Below are 23,730 nucleotides of genomic sequence, written 5' to 3'. Positions count from 1 at the left end.
AACAGGTTTTGCAGCCGTTTGAGCTAAGATTTTAAAATTATTCACATAATGAAAACCTATACTTTGTTTCAGTCGAGTTTCCCATTCAAATGCATGTAACAGTGAGAAATACACTGTCTTGGCGAAATAAAGCGTTTTTCAACCACTTCATATAAATCGCTGTAACGTTTGATAGAAGACTCAGACAAACATATTTATGGCTTTATCTTATAGAACTCAATATCCCCGTGCTGGGCAAACAGGTTTTGCAGCCGTTTGAGCTAAGATTTTAAAATTATTCACATAATGAAAACCTATACTTTGTTTCAGGCGAGTTTCCCATTCAAATGCATGTAACAGTGAGAAACGCATTGTCTTGGCGAAATAAAGCGTTTTCGTACAACTTCATATAAATCGCTGTAACTTTTGATAGAAGACTCAGACAAAGATGTTTATGGCTTTATCTTATAGAACTCAATATCCCCGTGCTGGGCAAACAGGTTTTGCAGCCGTTTGAGCTAAGATTTTAAAATTATTCACATAATGAAAACCTATACTTTGTTTCAGGCGAGTTTCCCATTCAAATGCATGTAACAGTGAGAAATACACTGTCTTGGCGAAATAAAGCGTTTTTCAACCACTTCATATAAATCGCTGTAACTTTTGATAGAAGACTCAGACAAACATATTTATGGCTTTATCTTATAGAACTCAATATCCCCGTGCTGGGCAAACAGAACAGGTTTTGCAGCCGTTTGAGCTAAGATTTTAAAATTATTCACATAATGAAAACCTATACTTTGTTTCAGGCGAGTTTCCCATTCAAATGCATGTAACAGTGAGAAACGCATTGTCTTGGCGAAATAAAGCGTTTTCGTACAACTTCATATAAATCGCTGTAACTTTTGATAGAAGACTCAGACAAACATGTTTATGGCTTTATCTTATAGAACTCAATATCCCCGTGCTGGGCAAACAGAACAGGTTTTGCAGCCGTTTGAGCTAAGATTTTAAAATTATTCACATAATGAAAACCTATACTTTGTTTCAGGCGAGTTTCCCATTCAAATGCATGTAACAGTGAGAAACGCATTGTCTTGGCGAAATAAAGCGTTTTTGAACAACTTCATATAAATCGCTGTAACTTTTGATAGAAGACTCAGACAAACATGTTTATGGCTTTATCTTATAGAACTCAATATCCCCGTGCTGGGCAAACAGGTTTTGCAGCCGTTTGAGCTAAGATTTTAAAATTATTCACATAATGAAAACCTATACTTTGTTTCAGGTGAGTTTCCCATTCAAATGCATGTAACAGTGAGAAACGCATTGTCTTGGCGAAATAAAGCGTTTTCGTACAACTTCATATAAATCGCTGTAACTTTTGATAGAAGACTCAGACAAACATGTTTATGGCTTTATCTTATAGAACTCAATATCCCCGTGCTGGGCAAACAGAACAGGTTTTGCAGCCGTTTGAGCTAAGATTTTAAAATTATTCACATAATGAAAACCTATACTTTGTTTCAGGCGAGTTTCCCATTCAAATGCATGTAACAGTGAGAAACGCATTGTCTTGGCGAAATAAAGCGTTTTTGAACAACTTCATATAAATCGCTGTAACTTTTGATAGAAGACTCAGACAAACATGTTTATGGCTTTATCTTATAGAACTCAATATCCCCGTGCTGGGCAAACAGGTTTTGCAGCCGTTTGAGCTAAGATTTTAAAATTATTCACATAATGAAAACCTATACTTTGTTTCAGGCGAGTTTCCCATTCAAATGCATGTAACAGTGAGAAATACACTGTCTTGGCGAAATAAAGCGTTTTTCAACCACTTCATATAAATCGCTGTAACTTTTGATAGAAGACTCAGACAAACATATTTATGGCTTTATCTTATAGAACTCAATATCCCCATGCTGGGCAAACAGGTTTTGCAGCCGTTTGAGCTAAGATTTTAAAATTATTCACATAATGAAAACCTATACTTTGTCTCGGGTGAGTTTCCCATTCAAATGCATGTAACAGTGAGAAACACACTGTCTTGGCGAAATAAAGCGTTTTTCAACCACTTCATATAAATCGCTGTAACGTTTGATAGAAGACTCAGACAAACATATTTATGGCTTTATCTTATAGAACTCAATATCCCCGTGCTGGGCAAACAGGTTTTGCAGCCGTTTGAGCTAAGATTTTAAAATTATTCACATAATGAAAACCTATACTTTGTTTCAGGCGAGTTTCCCATTCAAATGCATGTAACAGTGAGAAACGCATTGTCTTGGCGAAATAAAGCGTTTTCGTACAACTTCATATAAATCGCTGTAACTTTTGATAGAAGACTCAGACAAACATGTTTATGGCTTTATCTTATAGAACTCAATATCCCCGTGCTGGGCAAACAGGTTTTGCAGCCGTTTGAGCTAAGATTTTAAAATTATTCACATAATGAAAACCTATACTTTGTCTCGGGTGAGTTTCCCATTCAAATGCATGTAACAGTGAGAAACACACTGTCTTGGCGAAATAAAGCGTTTTTGTACAACTTCATATAAATCGCTGTAACTTTTGATAGAAGACTCAGACAAAGATGTTTATGGCTTTATCTTATAGAACTCAATATCCCCGTGCTGGGCAAACAGAACAGGTTTTGCAGCCGTTTGAGCTAAGATTTTAAAATTATTCACATAATGAAAACCTATACTTTGTTTCAGGCGAGTTTCCCATTCAAATGCATGTAACAGTGAGAAACGCATTGTCTTGGCGAAATAAAGCGTTTTCGTACAACTTCATATAAATCGCTGTAACTTTTGATAGAAGACTCAGACAAACATATTTATGGCTTTATCTTATAGAACTCAATATCCCCGTGCTGGGCAAACAGAACAGGTTTTGCAGCCGTTTGAGCTAAGATTTTAAAATTATTCACATAATGAAAACCTATACTTTGTCTCGGGTGAGTTTCCCATTCAAATGCATGTAACAGTGAGAAACACACTGTCTTGGCGAAATAAAGCGTTTTTCAACCACTTCATATAAATCGCTGTAACGTTTGATAGAAGACTCAGACAAACATATTTATGGCTTTATCTTATAGAACTCAATATCCCCATGCTGGGCAAACAGAACAGGTTTTGCAGCCGTTTGAGCTAAGATTTTAAAATTATTCACATAATGAAAACCTATACTTTGTTTCAGTCGAGTTTCCCATTATGCATGTAACAGTGAGAAATACACTGTCTTGGCGAAATAAAGCGTTTTTCAACCACTTCATATAAATCGCTGTAACGTTTGATAGAAGACTCAGACAAACATATTTATGGCTTTATCTTATAGAACTCAATATCCCCGTGCTGGGCAAACAGGTTTTGCAGCCGTTTGAGCTAAGATTTTAAAATTATTCACATAATGAAAACCTATACTTTGTTTCAGGCGAGTTTCCCATTCAAATGCATGTAACAGTGAGAAACGCATTGTCTTGGCGAAATAAAGCGTTTTCGTACAACTTCATATAAATCGCTGTAACTTTTGATAGAAGACTCAGACAAACATGTTTATGGCTTTATCTTATAGAACTCAATATCCCCGTGCTGGGCAAACAGGTTTTGCAGCCGTTTGAGCTAAGATTTTAAAATTATTCACATAATGAAAACCTATACTTTGTTTCAGGCGAGTTTCCCATTCAAATGCATGTAACAGTGAGAAATACACTGTCTTGGCGAAATAAAGCGTTTTTGTACAACTTCATATAAATCGCTGTAACGTTTGATAGAAGACTCAGACAAACATATTCATGGCTTTATCTTATAGAACTCAATATCCCCGTGCTGGGCAAACAGGTTTTGCAGCCGTTTGAGCTAAGATTTTAAAATTATTCACATAATGAAAACCTATACTTTGTTTCAGGCGAGTTTCCCATTCAAATGCATGTAACAGTGAGAAACGCATTGTCTTGGCGAAATAAAGCGTTTTCGTACAACTTCATATAAATCGCTGTAACTTTTGATAGAAGACTCAGACAAACATGTTTATGGCTTTATCTTATAGAACTCAATATCCCCGTGCTGGGCAAACAGAACAGGTTTTGCAGCCGTTTGAGCTAAGATTTTAAAATTATTCACATAATGAAAACCTATACTTTGTTTCAGGCGAGTTTCCCATTCAAATGCATGTAACAGTGAGAAACGCATTGTCTTGGCGAAATAAAGCGTTTTTGAACAACTTCATATAAATCGCTGTAACTTTTGATAGAAGACTCAGACAAACATGTTTATGGCTTTATCTTATAGAACTCAATATCCCCGTGCTGGGCAAACAGGTTTTGCAGCTGTTTGAGCTAAGATTTTAAAATTATTCACATAATGAAAACCTATACTTTGTTTCAGGCGACTTTCCCATTCAAATGCATGTAACAGTGAGAAACGCATTGTCTTGGCGAAATAAAGCGTTTTCGTACAACTTCATATAAATCGCTGTAACTTTTGATAGAAGACTCAGACAAACATGTTTATGGCTTTATCTTATAGAACTCAATATCCCCGTGCTGGGCAAACAGGTTTTGCAGCCGTTTGAGCTAAGATTTTAAAATTATTCACATAATGAAAACCTATACTTTGTTTCAGGCGAGTTTCCCATTCAAATGCATGTAACAGTGAGAAACGCATTGTCTTGGCGAAATAAAGCGTTTTTGAACAACTTCATATAAATCGCTGTAACTTTTGATAGAAGACTCAGACAAACATGTTTATGGCTTTATCTTATAGAACTCAATATCCCCGTGCTGGGCAAACAGGTTTTGCAGCCGTTTGAGCTAAGATTTTAAAATTATTCACATAATGAAAACCTATACTTTGTCTTGGGTGAGTTTCCCATTCAAATGCATGTAACAGTGAGAAACACACTGTCTTGGCGAAATAAAGCGTTTTTGTACAACTTCATATAAATCGCTGTAACTTTTGATAGAAGACTCAGACAAACATGTTTATGGCTTTATCTTATAGAACTCAATATCCCCGTGCTGGGCAAACAGGTTTTGCAGCCGTTTGAGCTAAGATTTTAAAATTATTCACATAATGAAAACCTATACTTTGTTTCAGGCGAGTTTCCCATTCAAATGCATGTAACAGTGAGAAATACACTGTCTTGGCGAAATAAAGCGTTTTTGAACAACTTCATATAAATCGCTGTAACTTTTGATAGAAGACTCAGACAAACATATTTATGGCTTTATCTTATAGAACTCAATATCCCCGTGCTGGGCAAACAGGTTTTGCAGCCGTTTGAGCTAAGATTTTAAAATTATTCACATAATGAAAACCTATACTTTGTCTCGGGTGAGTTTCCCATTCAAATGCATGTAACAGTGAGAAATACACTGTCTTGGCGAAATAAAGCGTTTTTCAACCACTTCATATAAATCGCTGTAACTTTTGATAGAAGACTCAGACAAACATATTTATGGCTTTATCTTATAGAACTCAATATCCCCGTGCTGGGCAAACAGGTTTTGCAGCCGTTTGAGCTAAGATTTTAAAATTATTCACATAATGAAAACCTATACTTTGTTTCAGGCGAGTTTCCCATTCAAATGCATGTAACAGTGAGAAACGCATTGTCTTGGCGAAATAAAGCGTTTTTGAACAACTTCATATAAATCGCTGTAACTTTTGATAGAAGACTCAGACAAACATGTTTATGGCTTTATCTTATAGAACTCAATATCCCCGTGCTGGGCAAACAGAACAGGTTTTGCAGCCGTTTGAGCTAAGATTTTAAAATTATTCACATAATGAAAACCTATACTTTGTTTCAGGCGAGTTTCCCATTCAAATGCATGTAACAGTGAGAAACGCATTGTCTTGGCGAAATAAAGCGTTTTTGAACAACTTCATATAAATCGCTGTAACTTTTGATAGAAGACTCAGACAAACATGTTTATGGCTTTATCTTATAGAACTCAATATCCCCGTGCTGGGCAAACAGGTTTTGCAGCCGTTTGAGCTAAGATTTTAAAATTATTCACATAATGAAAACCTATACTTTGTTTCAGGCGAGTTTCCCATTCAAATGCATGTAACAGTGAGAAATACACTGTCTTGGCGAAATAAAGCGTTTTTCAACCACTTCATATAAATCGCTGTAACTTTTGATAGAAGACTCAGACAAACATATTTATGGCTTTATCTTATAGAACTCAATATCCCCGTGCTGGGCAAACAGGTTTTGCAGCCGTTTGAGCTAAGATTTTAAAATTATTCACATAATGAAAACCTATACTTTGTCTCGGGTGAGTTTCCCATTCAAATGCATGTAACAGTGAGAAACACACTGTCTTGGCGAAATAAAGCGTTTTTGTACAACTTCATATAAATCGCTGTAACTTTTGATAGAAGACTCAGACAAACATGTTTATGGCTTTATCTTATAGAACTCAATATCCCCGTGCTGGGCAAACAGAACAGGTTTTGCAGCCGTTTGAGCTAAGATTTTAAAATTATTCACATAATGAAAACCTATACTTTGTCTCGGGTGAGTTTCCCATTCAAATGCATGTAACAGTGAGAAACACACTGTCTTGGCGAAATAAAGCGTTTTCGTACAACTTCATATAAATCGCTGTAACTTTTGATAGAAGACTCAGACAAACATGTTTATGGCTTTATCTTATAGAACTCAATATCCCCGTGCTGGGCAAACAGGTTTTGCAGCCGTTTGAGCTAAGATTTTAAAATTATTCACATAATGAAAACCTATACTTTGTCTCGGGTGAGTTTCCCATTCAAATGCATGTAACAGTGAGAAACACACTGTCTTGGCGAAATAAAGCGTTTTTGTACAACTTCATATAAATCGCTGTAACTTTTGATAGAAGACTCAGACAAAGATGTTTATGGCTTTATCTTATAGAACTCAATATCCCCGTGCTGGGCAAACAGAACAGGTTTTGCAGCCGTTTGAGCTAAGATTTTAAAATTATTCACATAATGAAAACCTATACTTTGTTTCAGGCGAGTTTCCCATTCAAATGCATGTAACAGTGAGAAATACACTGTCTTGGCGAAATAAAGCGTTTTTGTACAACCACTTCATATAAATCGCTGTAACTTTTGATAGAAGACTCAGACAAACATATTTATGGCTTTATCTTATAGAACTCAATATCCCCGTGCTGGGCAAACAGGTTTTGCAGCCGTTTGAGCTAAGATTTTAAAATTATTCACATAATGAAAACCTATACTTTGTCTCGGGTGAGTTTCCCATTCAAATGCATGTAACAGTGAGAAACACACTGTCTTGGCGAAATAAAGCGTTTTTGTACAACTTCATATAAATCGCTGTAACTTTTGATAGAAGACTCAGACAAAGATGTTTATGGCTTTATCTTATAGAACTCAATATCCCCGTGCTGGGCAAACAGAACAGGTTTTGCAGCCGTTTGAGCTAAGATTTTAAAATTATTCACATAATGAAAACCTATACTTTGTTTCAGGCGAGTTTCCCATTCAAATGCATGTAACAGTGAGAAATACACTGTCTTGGCGAAATAAAGCGTTTTCGTACAACCACTTCATATAAATCGCTGTAACTTTTGATAGAAGACTCAGACAAACATGTTTATGGCTTTATCTTATAGAACTCAATATCCCCGTGCTGGGCAAACAGGTTTTGCAGCCGTTTGAGCTAAGATTTTAAAATTATTCACATAATGAAAACCTATACTTTGTTTCAGTCGAGTTTCCCATTCAAATGCATGTAACAGTGAGAAATACACTGTCTTGGCGAAATAAAGCGTTTTTCAACCACTTCATATAAATCGCTGTAACTTTTGATAGAAGACTCAGACAAACATGTTTATGGCTTTATCTTATAGAACTCAATATCCCCGTGCTGGGCAAACAGGTTTTGCAGCCGTTTGAGCTAAGATTTTAAAATTATTCACATAATGAAAACCTATACTTTGTCTCGGGTGAGTTTCCCATTCAAATGCATGTAACAGTGAGAAACACACTGTCTTGGCGAAATAAAGCGTTTTTGTACAACTTCACATAAATCGCTGTAACTTTTGATAGAAGACTCAGACAAACATGTTTATGGCTTTATCTTATAGAACTCAATATCCCCGTGCTGGGCAAACAGAACAGGTTTTGCAGCCGTTTGAGCTAAGATTTTAAAATTATTCACATAATGAAAACCTATACTTTCCCATATGGAAAAGATATATATAAATCGTATAAAGTTTGTATCTGTCTTGTGTGAAACTTGTATGAAAAGCATATAAGTGTGAAAACAGATATAAGATCCCTTGAAAAATTATATAATGAAACTTGTATGTTTTGGATAGTTACTAAAACAATGTATGAAAGTAATGCGAAAGTGGCCACTTTCATGAGTAAATCATGTAAGCCTTATATGATTTACTCATGAAAGTGGCCACTTTCATGAGTAATCACATATAAGTTTTTACTATTTCTTTTCCATATGGGTTGTTTCAGGCGAGTTTCCCATTCAAATGCATGTAACAGTGAGAAATACACTGTCTTGGCGAAATAAAGCGTTTTTGTACAACCACTTCATATAAATCGCTGTAACTTTTGATAGAAGACTCAGACAAACATGTTTATGGCTTTATCTTATAGAACTCAATATCCCCGTGCTGGGCAAACAGGTTTTGCAGCCGTTTGAGCTAAGATTTTAAAATTATTCACATAATGAAAACCTATACTTTGTTTCAGTCGAGTTTCCCATTCAAATGCATGTAACAGTGAGAAATACACTGTCTTGGCGAAATAAAGCGTTTTTCAACCACTTCATATAAATCGCTGTAACTTTTGATAGAAGACTCAGACAAACATGTTTATGGCTTTATCTTATAGAACTCAATATCCCCGTGCTGGGCAAACAGGTTTTGCAGCCGTTTGAGCTAAGATTTTAAAATTATTCACATAATGAAAACCTATACTTTGTCTCGGGTGAGTTTCCCATTCAAATGCATGTAACAGTGAGAAACGCATTGTCTTGGCGAAATAAAGCGTTTTTCAACAACTTCATATAAATCGCTGTAACTTTTGATAGAAGACTCAGACAAACATATTTATGGCTTTATCTTATAGAACTCAATATCCCCGTGCTGGGCAAACAGGTTTTGCAGCCGTTTGAGCTAAGATTTTAAAATTATTCACATAATGAAAACCTATACTTTGTCTCGGGTGAGTTTCCCATTCAAATGCATGTAACAGTGAGAAACGCATTGTCTTGGCGAAATAAAGCGTTTTTGAACAACTTCATATAAATCGCTGTAACTTTTGATAGAAGACTCAGACAAACATGTTTATGGCTTTATCTTATAGAACTCAATATCCCCGTGCTGGGCAAACAGAACAGGTTTTGCAGCCGTTTGAGCTAAGATTTTAAAATTATTCACATAATGAAAACCTATACTTTGTTTCAGTCGAGTTTCCCATTCAAATGCATGTAACAGTGAGAAATACACTGTCTTGGCGAAATAAAGCGTTTTTCAACCACTTCATATAAATCGCTGTAACGTTTGATAGAAGACTCAGACAAACATATTTATGGCTTTATCTTATAGAACTTAATATCCCCGTGCTAGGCAAACAGGTTTTGCAGCCGTTTGAGCTAAGATTTTAAAATTATTCACATAATGAAAACCTATACTTTGTTTCAGGCGAGTTTCCCATTCAAATGCATGTAACAGTGAGAAACGCATTGTCTTGGCGAAATAAAGCGTTTTTGAACAACTTCATATAAATCGCTGTAACTTTTGATAGAAGACTCAGACAAACATGTTTATGGCTTTATCTTATAGAACTCAATATCCCCGTGCTGGGCAAACAGAACAGGTTTTGCAGCCGTTTGAGCTAAGATTTTAAAATTATTCACATAATGAAAACCTATACTTTGTTTCAGTCGAGTTTCCCATTCAAATGCATGTAACAGTGAGAAATACACTGTCTTGGCGAAATAAAGCGTTTTTCAACCACTTCATATAAATCGCTGTAACGTTTGATAGAAGACTCAGACAAACATATTTATGGCTTTATCTTATAGAACTTAATATCCCCGTGCTAGGCAAACAGGTTTTGCAGCCGTTTGAGCTAAGATTTTAAAATTATTCACATAATGAAAACCTATACTTTGTTTCAGGCGAGTTTCCCATTCAAATGCATGTAACAGTGAGAAACGCATTGTCTTGGCGAAATAAAGCGTTTTCGTACAACTTCATATAAATCGCTGTAACTTTTGATAGAAGACTCAGACAAACATGTTTATGGCTTTATCTTATAGAACTCAATATCCCCGTGCTAGGCAAACAGAACAGGTTTTGCAGCCGTTTGAGCTAAGATTTTAAAATTATTCACATAATGAAAACCTATACTTTGTTTCAGGCGAGTTTCCCATTCAAATGCATGTAACAGTGAGAAACGCATTGTCTTGGCGAAATAAAGCGTTTTCGTACAACTTCATATAAATCGCTGTAACTTTTGATAGAAGACTCAGACAAACATGTTTATGGCTTTATCTTATAGAACTCAATATCCCCGTGCTGGGCAAACAGAACAGGTTTTGCAGCCGTTTGAGCTAAGATTTTAAAATTATTCACATAATGAAAACCTATACTTTGTTTCAGGCGAGTTTCCCATTCAAATGCATGTAACAGTGAGAAATACACTGTCTTGGCGAAATAAAGCGTTTTTCAACCACTTCATATAAATCGCTGTAACTTTTGATAGAAGACTCAGACAAACATGTTTATGGCTTTATCTTATAGAACTCAATATCCCCGTGCTGGGCAAACAGGTTTTGCAGCCGTTTGAGCTAAGATTTTAAAATTATTCACATAATGAAAACCTATACTTTGTCTCGGGTGAGTTTCCCATTCAAATGCATGTAACAGTGAGAAACGCATTGTCTTGGCGAAATAAAGCGTTTTCGTACAACTTCATATAAATCGCTGTAACTTTTGATAGAAGACTCAGACAAACATGTTTATGGCTTTATCTTATAGAACTCAATATCCCCGTGCTGGGCAAACAGAACAGGTTTTGCAGCCGTTTGAGCTAAGATTTTAAAATTATTCACATAATGAAAACCTATACTTTGTTTCAGTCGAGTTTCCCATTCAAATGCATGTAACAGTGAGAAATACACTGTCTTGGCGAAATAAAGCGTTTTTCAACCACTTCATATAAATCGCTGTAACGTTTGATAGAAGACTCAGACAAACATATTTATGGCTTTATCTTATAGAACTTAATATCCCCGTGCTGGGCAAACAGGTTTTGCAGCCGTTTGAGCTAAGATTTTAAAATTATTCACATAATGAAAACCTATACTTTGTTTCAGGCGAGTTTCCCATTCAAATGCATGTAACAGTGAGAAACGCATTGTCTTGGCGAAATAAAGCGTTTTCGTACAACTTCATATAAATCGCTGTAACTTTTGATAGAAGACTCAGACAAACATGTTTATGGCTTTATCTTATAGAACTCAATATCCCCGTGCTAGGCAAACAGAACAGGTTTTGCAGCCGTTTGAGCTAAGATTTTAAAATTATTCACATAATGAAAACCTATACTTTGTTTCAGGCGAGTTTCCCATTCAAATGCATGTAACAGTGAGAAATACACTGTCTTGGCGAAATAAAGCGTTTTTCAACCACTTCATATAAATCGCTGTAACGTTTGATAGAAGACTCAGACAAACATGTTTATGGCTTTATCTTATAGAACTCAATATCCCCGTGCTGGGCAAACAGGTTTTGCAGCCGTTTGAGCTAAGATTTTAAAATTTTTCACATAATGAAAACCTATACTTTGTTTCAGGCGAGTTTCCCATTCAAATGCATGTAACAGTGAGAAATACACTGTCTTGGCGAAATAAAGCGTTTTTCAACCACTTCATATAAATCGCTGTAACTTTTGATAGAAGACTCAGACAAACATGTTTATGGCTTTATCTTATAGAACTCAATATCCCCGTGCTGGGCAAACAGGTTTTGCAGCCGTTTGAGCTAAGATTTTAAAATTATTCACATAATGAAAACCTATACTTTGTTTCAGGCGAGTTTCCCATTCAAATGCATGTAACAGTGAGAAACGCATTGTCTTGGCGAAATAAAGCGTTTTTCAACAACTTCATATAAATCGCTGTAACTTTTGATAGAAGACTCAGACAAACATATTTATGGCTTTATCTTATAGAACTCAATATCCCCGTGCTGGGCAAACAGGTTTTGCAGCCGTTTGAGCTAAGATTTTAAAATTATTCACATAATGAAAACCTATACTTTGTCTCGGGTGAGTTTCCCATTCAAATGCATGTAACATTGAGAAACACACTGTCTTGGCGAAATAAAGCGTTTTTGTACAACTTCATATAAATCGCTGTAACTTTTGATAGAAGACTCAGACAAACATGTTTATGGCTTTATCTTATAGAACTCAATATCCCCGTGCTGGGCAAACAGAACAGGTTTTGCAGCCGTTTGAGCTAAGATTTTAAAATTATTCACATAATGAAAACCTATACTTTGTTTCAGGCGAGTTTCCCATTCAAATGCATGTAACAGTGAGAAACGCATTGTCTTGGCGAAATAAAGCGTTTTTGAACAACTTCATATAAATCGCTGTAACTTTTGATAGAAGACTCAGACAAACATGTTTATGGCTTTATCTTATAGAACTCAATATCCCCGTGCTGGGCATACAGGTTTTGCAGCCGTTTGAGCTAAGATTTTAAAATTATTCACATAATGAAAACCTATACTTTGTTTCAGGCGAGTTTCCCATTCAAATGCATGTAACAGTGAGAAACGCATTGTCTTGGCGAAATAAAGCGTTTTTGAACAACTTCATATAAATCGCTGTAACTTTTGATAGAAGACTCAGACAAACATGTTTATGGCTTTATCTTATAGAACTCAATATCCCCGTGCTGGGCAAACAGAACAGGTTTTGCAGCCGTTTGAGCTAAGATTTTAAAATTATTCACATAATGAAAACCTATACTTTGTTTCAGGCGAGTTTCCCATTCAAATGCATGTAACAGTGAGAAACGCATTGTCTTGGCGAAATAAAGCGTTTTCGTACAACTTCATATAAATCGCTGTAACTTTTGATAGAAGACTCAGACAAACATGTTTATGGCTTTATCTTATAGAACTCAATATCCCCGTGCTGGGCAAACAGAACAGGTTTTGCAGCCGTTTGAGCTAAGATTTTAAAATTATTCACATAATGAAAACCTATACTTTGTTTCAGGCGAGTTTCCCATTCAAATGCATGTAACAGTGAGAAATACACTGTCTTGGCGAAATAAAGCGTTTTTGTACAACCACTTCATATAAATCGCTGTAACTTTTGATAGAAGACTCAGACAAACATATTTATGGCTTTATCTTATAGAACTCAATATCCCCGTGCTGGGCAAACAGGTTTTGCAGCCGTTTGAGCTAAGATTTTAAAATTATTCACATAATGAAAACCTATACTTTGTCTCGGGTGAGTTTCCCATTCAAATGCATGTAACAGTGAGAAACACACTGTCTTGGCGATATAAAGCGTTTTTGTACAACTTCATATAAATCGCTGTAACTTTTGATAGAAGACTCAGACAAAGATGTTTATGGCTTTATCTTATAGAACTCAATATCCCCGTGCTGGGCAAACAGAACAGGTTTTGCAGCCGTTTGAGCTAAGATTTTAAAATTATTCACATAATGAAAACCTATACTTTGTTTCAGGCGAGTTTCCCATTCAAATGCATGTAACAGTGAGAAATACACTGTCTTGGCGAAATAAAGCGTTTTCGTACAACCACTTCATATAAATCGCTGTAATTTTTGATAGAAGACTCAGACAAACATGTTTATGGCTTTATCTTATAGAACTCAATATCCCCGTGCTGGGCAAACAGGTTTTGCAGCCGTTTGAGCTAAGATTTTAAAATTATTCACATAATGAAAACCTATACTTTGTCTCGGGTGAGTTTCCCATTCAAATGCATGTAACAGTGAGAAACGCATTGTCTTGGCGAAATAAAGCGTTTTTGAACAACTTCATATAAATCGCTGTAACTTTTGATAGAAGACTCAGACAAACATGTTTATGGCTTTATCTTATAGAACTCAATATCCCCGTGCTGGGCAAACAGGTTTTGCAGCCGTTTGAGCTAAGATTTTAAAATTATTCACATAATGAAAACCTATACTTTGTTTCAGTCGAGTTTCCCATTCAAATGCATGTAACAGTGAGAAATACACTGTCTTGGCGAAATAAAGCGTTTTTCAACCACTTCATATAAATCGCTGTAACGTTTGATAGAAGACTCAGACAAACATATTTATGGCTTTATCTTATAGAACTTAATATCCCCGTGCTGGGCAAACAGGTTTTGCAGCCGTTTGAGCTAAGATTTTAAAATTATTCACATAATGAAAACCTATACTTTGTTTCAGGCGAGTTTCCCATTCAAATGCATGTAACAGTGAGAAACGCATTGTCTTGGCGAAATAAAGCGTTTTTCAACCACTTCATATAAATCGCTGTAACGTTTGATAGAAGACTCAGACAAACATATTTATGGCTTTATCTTATAGAACTTAATATCCCCGTGCTGGGCAAACAGGTTTTGCAGCCGTTTGAGCTAAGATTTTAAAATTATTCACATAATGAAAACCTATACTTTGTTTCAGGCGAGTTTCCCATTCAAATGCATGTAACAGTGAGAAACGCATTGTCTTGGCGAAATAAAGCGTTTTCGTACAACTTCATATAAATCGCTGTAACTTTTGATAGAAGACTCAGACAAACATGTTTATGGCTTTATCTTATAGAACTCAATATCCCCGTGCTAGGCAAACAGAACAGGTTTTGCAGCCGTTTGAGCTAAGATTTTAAAATTATTCACATAATGAAAACCTATACTTTGTTTCAGGCGAGTTTCCCATTCAAATGCATGTAACAGTGAGAAATACACTGTCTTGGCGAAATAAAGCGTTTTTCAACCACTTCATATAAATCGCTGTAACGTTTGATAGAAGACTCAGACAAACATGTTTATGGCTTTATCTTATAGAACTCAATATCCCCGTGCTGGGCAAACAGGTTTTGCAGCCGTTTGAGCTAAGATTTTAAAATTTTTCACATAATGAAAACCTATACTTTGTTTCAGGCGAGTTTCCCATTCAAATGCATGTAACAGTGAGAAATACACTGTCTTGGCGAAATAAAGCGTTTTTCAACCACTTCATATAAATCGCTGTAACTTTTGATAGAAGACTCAGACAAACATGTTTATGGCTTTATCTTATAGAACTCAATATCCCCGTGCTGGGCAAACAGGTTTTGCAGCCGTTTGAGCTAAGATTTTAAAATTATTCACATAATGAAAACCTATACTTTGTTTCAGGCGAGTTTCCCATTCAAATGCATGTAACAGTGAGAAACGCATTGTCTTGGCGAAATAAAGCGTTTTTCAACAACTTCATATAAATCGCTGTAACTTTTGATAGAAGACTCAGACAAACATATTTATGGCTTTATCTTATAGAACTCAATATCCCCGTGCTGGGCAAACAGGTTTTGCAGCCGTTTGAGCTAAGATTTTAAAATTATTCACATAATGAAAACCTATACTTTGTCTCGGGTGAGTTTCCCATTCAAATGCATGTAACATTGAGAAACACACTGTCTTGGCGAAATAAAGCGTTTTTGTACAACTTCATATAAATCGCTGTAACTTTTGATAGAAGACTCAGACAAACATGTTTATGGCTTTATCTTATAGAACTCAATATCCCCGTGCTGGGCAAACAGAACAGGTTTTGCAGCCGTTTGAGCTAAGATTTTAAAATTATTCACATAATGAAAACCTATACTTTGTTTCAGGCGAGTTTCCCATTCAAATGCATGTAACAGTGAGAAACGCATTGTCTTGGCGAAATAAAGCGTTTTTGAACAACTTCATATAAATCGCTGTAACTTTTGATAGAAGACTCAGACAAACATGTTTATGGCTTTATCTTATAGAACTCAATATCCCCGTGCTGGGCATACAGGTTTTGCAGCCGTTTGAGCTAAGATTTTAAAATTATTCACATAATGAAAACCTATACTTTGTTTCAGGCGAGTTTCCCATTCAAATGCATGTAACAGTGAGAAACGCATTGTCTTGGCGAAATAAAGCGTTTTTGAACAACTTCATATAAATCGCTGTAACTTTTGATAGAAGACTCAGACAAACATGTTTATGGCTTTATCTTATAGAACTCAATATCCCCGTGCTGGGCAAACAGAACAGGTTTTGCAGCCGTTTGAGCTAAGATTTTAAAATTATTCACATAATGAAAACCTATACTTTGTTTCAGGCGAGTTTCCCATTCAAATGCATGTAACAGTGAGAAACGCATTGTCTTGGCGAAATAAAGCGTTTTCGTACAACTTCATATAAATCGCTGTAACTTTTGATAGAAGACTCAGACAAACATGTTTATGGCTTTATCTTATAGAACTCAATATCCCCGTGCTGGGCAAACAGAACAGGTTTTGCAGCCGTTTGAGCTAAGATTTTAAAATTATTCACATAATGAAAACCTATACTTTGTTTCAGGCGAGTTTCCCATTCAAATGCATGTAACAGTGAGAAATACACTGTCTTGGCGAAATAAAGCGTTTTTGTACAACCACTTCATATAAATCGCTGTAACTTTTGATAGAAGACTCAGACAAACATATTTATGGCTTTATCTTATAGAACTCAATATCCCCGTGCTGGGCAAACAGGTTTTGCAGCCGTTTGAGCTAAGATTTTAAAATTATTCACATAATGAAAACCTATACTTTGTCTCGGGTGAGTTTCCCATTCAAATGCATGTAACAGTGAGAAACACACTGTCTTGGCGATATAAAGCGTTTTTGTACAACTTCATATAAATCGCTGTAACTTTTGATAGAAGACTCAGACAAAGATGTTTATGGCTTTATCTTATAGAACTCAATATCCCCGTGCTGGGCAAACAGAACAGGTTTTGCAGCCGTTTGAGCTAAGATTTTAAAATTATTCACATAATGAAAACCTATACTTTGTTTCAGGCGAGTTTCCCATTCAAATGCATGTAACAGTGAGAAATACACTGTCTTGGCGAAATAAAGCGTTTTCGTACAACCACTTCATATAAATCGCTGTAATTTTTGATAGAAGACTCAGACAAACATGTTTATGGCTTTATCTTATAGAACTCAATATCCCCGTGCTGGGCAAACAGGTTTTGCAGCCGTTTGAGCTAAGATTTTAAAATTATTCACATAATGAAAACCTATACTTTGTCTCGGGTGAGTTTCCCATTCAAATGCATGTAACAGTGAGAAACGTATTGTCTTGGCGAAATAAAGCGTTTTTGAACAACTTCATATAAATCGCTGTAACTTTTGATAGAAGACTCAGACAAACATGTTTATGGCTTTATCTTATAGAACTCAATATCCCCGTGCTGGGCAAACAGGTTTTGCAGCCGTTTGAGCTAAGATTTTAAAATTATTCACATAATGAAAACCTATACTTTGTTTCAGTCGAGTTTCCCATTCAAATGCATGTAACAGTGAGAAATACACTGTCTTGGCGAAATAAAGCGTTTTTCAACCACTTCATATAAATCGCTGTAACGTTTGATAGAAGACTCAGACAAACATATTTATGGCTTTATCTTATAGAACTTAATATCCCCGTGCTGGGCAAACAGGTTTTGCAGCCGTTTGAGCTAAGATTTTAAAATTATTCACATAATGAAAACCTATACTTTGTTTCAGGCGAGTTTCCCATTCAAATGCATGTAACAGTGAGAAACGCATTGTCTTGGCGAAATAAAGCGTTTTCGTACAACTTCATATAAATCGCTGTAACTTTTGATAGAAGACTCAGACAAACATGTTTATGGCTTTATCTTATAGAACTCAATATCCCCGTGCTAGGCAAACAGAACAGGTTTTGCAGCCGTTTGAGCTAAGATTTTAAAATTATTCACATAATGAAAACCTATACTTTGTTTCAGGCGAGTTTCCCATTCAAATGCATGTAACAGTGAGAAACGCATTGTCTTGGCGAAATAAAGCGTTTTCGTACAACTTCATATAAATCACTGTAACTTTTGATAGAAGACTCAGACAAACATGTTTATGGCTTTATCTTATAGAACTCAATATCCCTGTGCTGGGCAAACAGAACAGGTTTTGCAGCCGTTTGAGCTAAGATTTTAAAATTATTCACATAATGAAAACCTATACTTTGTTTCAGGCGAGTTTCCCATTCAAATGCATGTAACAGTGAGAAATACACTGTCTTGGCGAAATAAAGCGTTTTTCAACCACTTCATATAAATCGCTGTAACTTTTGATAGAAGACTCAGACAAACATGTTTATGGCTTTATCTTATAGAACTCAATATCCCCGTGCTGGGCAAACAGGTTTTGCAGCCGTTTGAGCTAAGATTTTAAAATTTTTCACATAATGAAAACCTATACTTTGTTTCAGGCGAGTTTCCCATTCAAATGCATGTAACAGTGAGAAATACACTGTCTTGGCGAAATAAAGCGTTTTTCAACCACTTCATATAAATCGCTGTAACTTTTGATAGAAGACTCAGACAAACATGTTTATGGCTTTATCTTATAGAACTCAATATCCCCGTGCTGGGCATACAGGTTTTGCAGCCGTTTGAGCTAAGATTTTAAAATTATTCACATAATGAAAACCTATACTTTGTTTCAGGCGAGTTTCCCATTCAAATGCATGTAACAGTGAGAAACGCATTGTCCTGGCGAAATAAAGCGTTTTTGAACAACTTCATATAAATCGCTGTAACTTTTGATAGAAGACTCAGACAAACATGTTTATGGCTTTATCTTATAGAACTCAATATCCCCGTGCTGGGCAAACAGAACAGGTTTTGCAGCCGTTTGAGCTAAGATTTTAAAATTATTCACATAATGAAAACCTATACTTTGTCTCGGGTGAGTTTCCCATTCAAATGCATGTAACAGTGAGAAACGCATTGTCTTGGCGAAATAAAGCGTTTTTGAACAACTTCATATAAATCGCTGTAACTTTTGATAGAAGACTCAGACAAACATGTTTATGGCTTTATCTTATAGAACTCAATATCCCCGTGCTGGGCAAACAGGTTTTGCAGCCGTTTGAGCTAAGATTTTAAAATTATTCACATAATGAAAACCTATACTTTGTCTCGGGTGAGTTTCCCATTCAAATGCATGTAACATTGAGAAACACACTGTCTTGGCGAAATAAAGCGTTTTTGTACAACTTCATATAAATCGCTGTAACTTTTGATAGAAGACTCAGACAAACATGTTTATGGCTTTATCTTATAGAACTCAATATCCCCGTGCTGGGCAAACAGAACAGGTTTTGCAGCCGTTTGAGCTAAGATTTTAAAATTATTCACATAATGAAAACCTATACTTTGTTTCAGGCGAGTTTCCCATTCAAATGCATGTAACAGTGAGAAATACACTGTCTTGGCGAAATAAAGCGTTTTTCAACCACTTCATATAAATCGCTGTAACTTTTGATAGAAGACTCAGACAAACATGTTTATGGCTTTATCTTATAGAACTCAATATCCCCGTGCTGGGCAAACAGGTTTTGCAGCCGTTTGAGCTAAGATTTTAAAATTATTCACATAATGAAAACCTATACTTTGTTTCAGGCGAGTTTCCCATTCAAATGCATGTAACAGTGAGAAATACACTGTCTTGGCGAAATAAAGCGTTTTTCAACCACTTCATATAAATCGCTGTAACTTTTGATAGAAGACTCAGACAAACATGTTTATGGCTTTATCTTATAGAACTCAATATCCCCGTGCTGGGCAAACAGGTTTTGCAGCCGTTTGAGCTAAGATTTTAAAATTATTCACATAATGAAAACCTATACTTTGTTTCAGGCGAGTTTCCCATTCAAATGCATGTAACAGTGAGAAACGCATTGTCTTGGGCGAAATAAAGCGTTTTCGTACAACTTCATATAAATCGCTGTAACTTTTGATAGAAGACTCAGACAAACATGTTTATGGCTTTATCTTATAGAACTCAATATCCCCGTGCTGGGCAAACAGAACAGGTTTTGCAGCCGTTTGAGCTAAGATTTTAAAATTATTCACATAATGAAAACCTATACTTTGTTTCAGGCGAGTTTCCCATTCAAATGCATGTAACAGTGAGAAATACATTGTCTTGGCGAAATAAAGCGTTTTTCAACCACTTCATATAAATCGCTGTAACTTTTGATAGAAGACTCAGACAAACATATTTATGGCTTTATCTTATAGAACTCAATATCCCCATGCTGGGCAAACAGGTTTTGCAGCCGTTTGAGCTAAGATTTTAAAATTATTCACATAATGAAAACCTATACTTTGTCTCGGGTGAGTTTCCCATTCAAATGCATGTAACAGTGAGAAACACACTGTCTTGGCGAAATAAAGCTTTTTTGTACAACTTCATATAAATCGCTGTAACTTTTGATAGAAGACTCAGACAAACATGTTTATGGCTTTATCTTATAGAACTCAATATCCCCGTGCTGGGCAAACAGAACAGGTTTTGCAGCCGTTTGAGCTAAGATTTTAAAATTATTCACATAATGAAAACCTATACTTTGTTTCAGGCGAGTTTCCCATTCAAATGCATGTAACAGTGAGAAACGCATTGTCTTGGCGAAATAAAGCGTTTTCGTACAACTTCATATAAATCGCTGTAACTTTTGATAGAAGACTCAGACAAACATGTTTATGGCTTTATCTTATAGAACTCAATATCCCCGTGCTGGGCAAACAGAACAGGTTTTGCAGCCGTTTGAGCTAAGATTTTAAAATTATTCACATAATGAAAACCTATACTTTGTTTCAGGCGAGTTTCCCATTCAAATGCATGTAACAGTGAGAAACGCATTGTCTTGGCGAAATAAAGCGTTTTCGTACAACTTCATATAAATCGCTGTAACTTTTGATAGAAGACTCAGACAAACATGTTTATGGCTTTATCTTATAGAACTCAATATCCCCGTGCTAGGCAAACAGAACAGGTTTTGCAGCCGTTTGAGCTAAGATTTTAAAATTATTCACATAATGAAAACCTATACTTTGTTTCAGGCGAGTTTCCCATTCAAATGCATGTAACAGTGAGAAACGCATTGTCTTGGCGAAATAAAGCGTTTTCGTACAACTTCATATAAATCACTGTAACTTTTGATAGAAGACTCAGACAAACATGTTTATGGCTTTATCTTATAGAACTCAATATCCCCGTGCTGGGCAAACAGAACAGGTTTTGCAGCCGTTTGAGCTAAGATTTTAAAATTATTCACATAATGAAAACCTATACTTTGTTTCAGGCGAGTTTCCCATTCAAATGCATGTAACAGTGAGAAATACACTGTCTTGGCGAAATAAAGCGTTTTTCAACCACTTCATATAAATCGCTGTAACTTTTGATAGAAGACTCAGACAAACATGTTTATGGCTTTATCTTATAGAACTCAATATCCCCGTGCTGGGCAAACAGGTTTTGCAGCCGTTTGAGCTAAGATTTTAAAATTTTTCACATAATGAAAACCTATACTTTGTTTCAGGCGAGTTTCCCATTCAAATGCATGTAACAGTGAGAAATACACTGTCTTGGCGAAATAAAGCGTTTTTCAACCACTTCATATAAATCGCTGTAACTTTTGATAGAAGACTCAGACAAACATGTTTATGGCTTTATCTTATAGAACTCAATATCCCCGTGCTGGGCAAACAGGTTTTGCAGCCGTTTGAGCTAAGATTTTAAAATTATTCACATAATGAAAACCTATACTTTGTCTCGGGTGAGTTTCCCATTCAAATGCATGTAACATTGAGAAACACACTGTCTTGGCGAAATAAAGCGTTTTTGTACAACTTCATATAAATCGCTGTAACTTTTGATAGAAGACTCAGACAAACATGTTTATGGCTTTATCTTATAGAACTCAATATCCCCGTGCTGGGCAAACAGGTTTTGCAGCCGTTTGAGCTAAGATTTTAAAATTTTTCACATAATGAAAACCTATACTTTGTTTCAGGCGAGTTTCCCATTCAAATGCATGTAACAGTGAGAAATACACTGTCTTGGCGAAATAAAGCGTTTTTCAACCACTTCATATAAATCGCTGTAACTTTTGATAGAAGACTCAGACAAACATGTTTATGGCTTTATCTTATAGAACTCAATATCCCCGTGCTGGGCAAACAGGTTTTGCAGCCGTTTGAGCTAAGATTTTAAAATTATTCACATAATGAAAACCTATACTTTGTCTCGGGTGAGTTTCCCATTCAAATGCATGTAACATTGAGAAACACACTGTCTTGGCGAAATAAAGCGTTTTTGTACAACTTCATATAAATCGCTGTAACTTTTGATAGAAGACTCAGACAAACATGTTTATGGCTTTATCTTATAGAACTCAATATCCCCGTGCTGGGCAAACAGAACAGGTTTTGCAGCCGTTTGAGCTAAGATTTTAAAATTATTCACATAATGAAAACCTATACTTTGTTTCAGGCGAGTTTCCCATTCAAATGCATGTAACAGTGAGAAACGCATTGTCTTGGCGAAATAAAGCGTTTTTGAACAACTTCATATAAATCGCTGTAACTTTTGATAGAAGACTCAGACAAACATGTTTATGGCTTTATCTTATAGAACTCAATATCCCCGTGCTGGGCATACAGGTTTTGCAGCCGTTTGAGCTAAGATTTTAAAATTATTCACATAATGAAAACCTATACTTTGTTTCAGGCGAGTTTCCCATTCAAATGCATGTAACAGTGAGAAACGCATTGTCCTGGCGAAATAAAGCGTTTTTGAACAACTTCATATAAATCGCTGTAACTTTTGATAGAAGACTCAGACAAACATGTTTATGGCTTTATCTTATAGAACTCAATATCCCCGTGCTGGGCAAACAGAACAGGTTTTGCAGCCGTTTGAGCTAAGATTTTAAAATTATTCACATAATGAAAACCTATACTTTGTCTCGGGTGAGTTTCCCATTCAAATGCATGTAACAGTGAGAAACGCATTGTCTTGGCGAAATAAAGCGTTTTTGAACAACTTCATATAAATCGCTGTAACTTTTGATAGAAGACTCAGACAAACATGTTTATGGCTTTATCTTATAGAACTCAATATCCCCGTGCTGGGCAAACAGGTTTTGCAGCCGTTTGAGCTAAGATTTTAAAATTATTCACATAATGAAAACCTATACTTTGTTTCAGTCGAGTTTCCCATTCAAATGCATGTAACAGTGAGAAACGCATTGTCTTGGCGAAATAAAGCGTTTTTCAACCACTTCATATAAATCGCTGTAACTTTTGATAGAAGACTCAGACAAACATATTTATGGCTTTATCTTATAGAACTCAATATCCCCGTGCTGGGCAAACAGGTTTTGCAGCCGTTTGAGCTAAGATTTTAAAATTATTCACATAATGAAAACCTATACTTTGTTTCAGGCGAGTTTCCCATTCAAATGCATGTAACAGTGAGAAACGCATTGTCTTGGCGAAATAAAGCGTTTTCGTACAACTTCATATAAATCACTGTAACTTTTGATAGAAGACTCAGACAAACATGTTTATGGCTTTATCTTATAGAACTCAATATCCCCGTGCTGGGCAAACAGAACAGG

This window comes from Copadichromis virginalis, linkage group LG2 (genome assembly GCF_057382275.1).
Source record: "Copadichromis virginalis isolate Kocher_CV1m ecotype Utaka linkage group LG2, C_Virginalis_male_GT1.1, whole genome shotgun sequence".
Lineage (NCBI taxonomy): Eukaryota > Metazoa > Chordata > Actinopteri > Cichliformes > Cichlidae > Copadichromis > Copadichromis virginalis.
The sequence above is the reverse complement of the archived record's forward strand: the minus strand, read 5'-3'. Positions refer to the sequence as shown.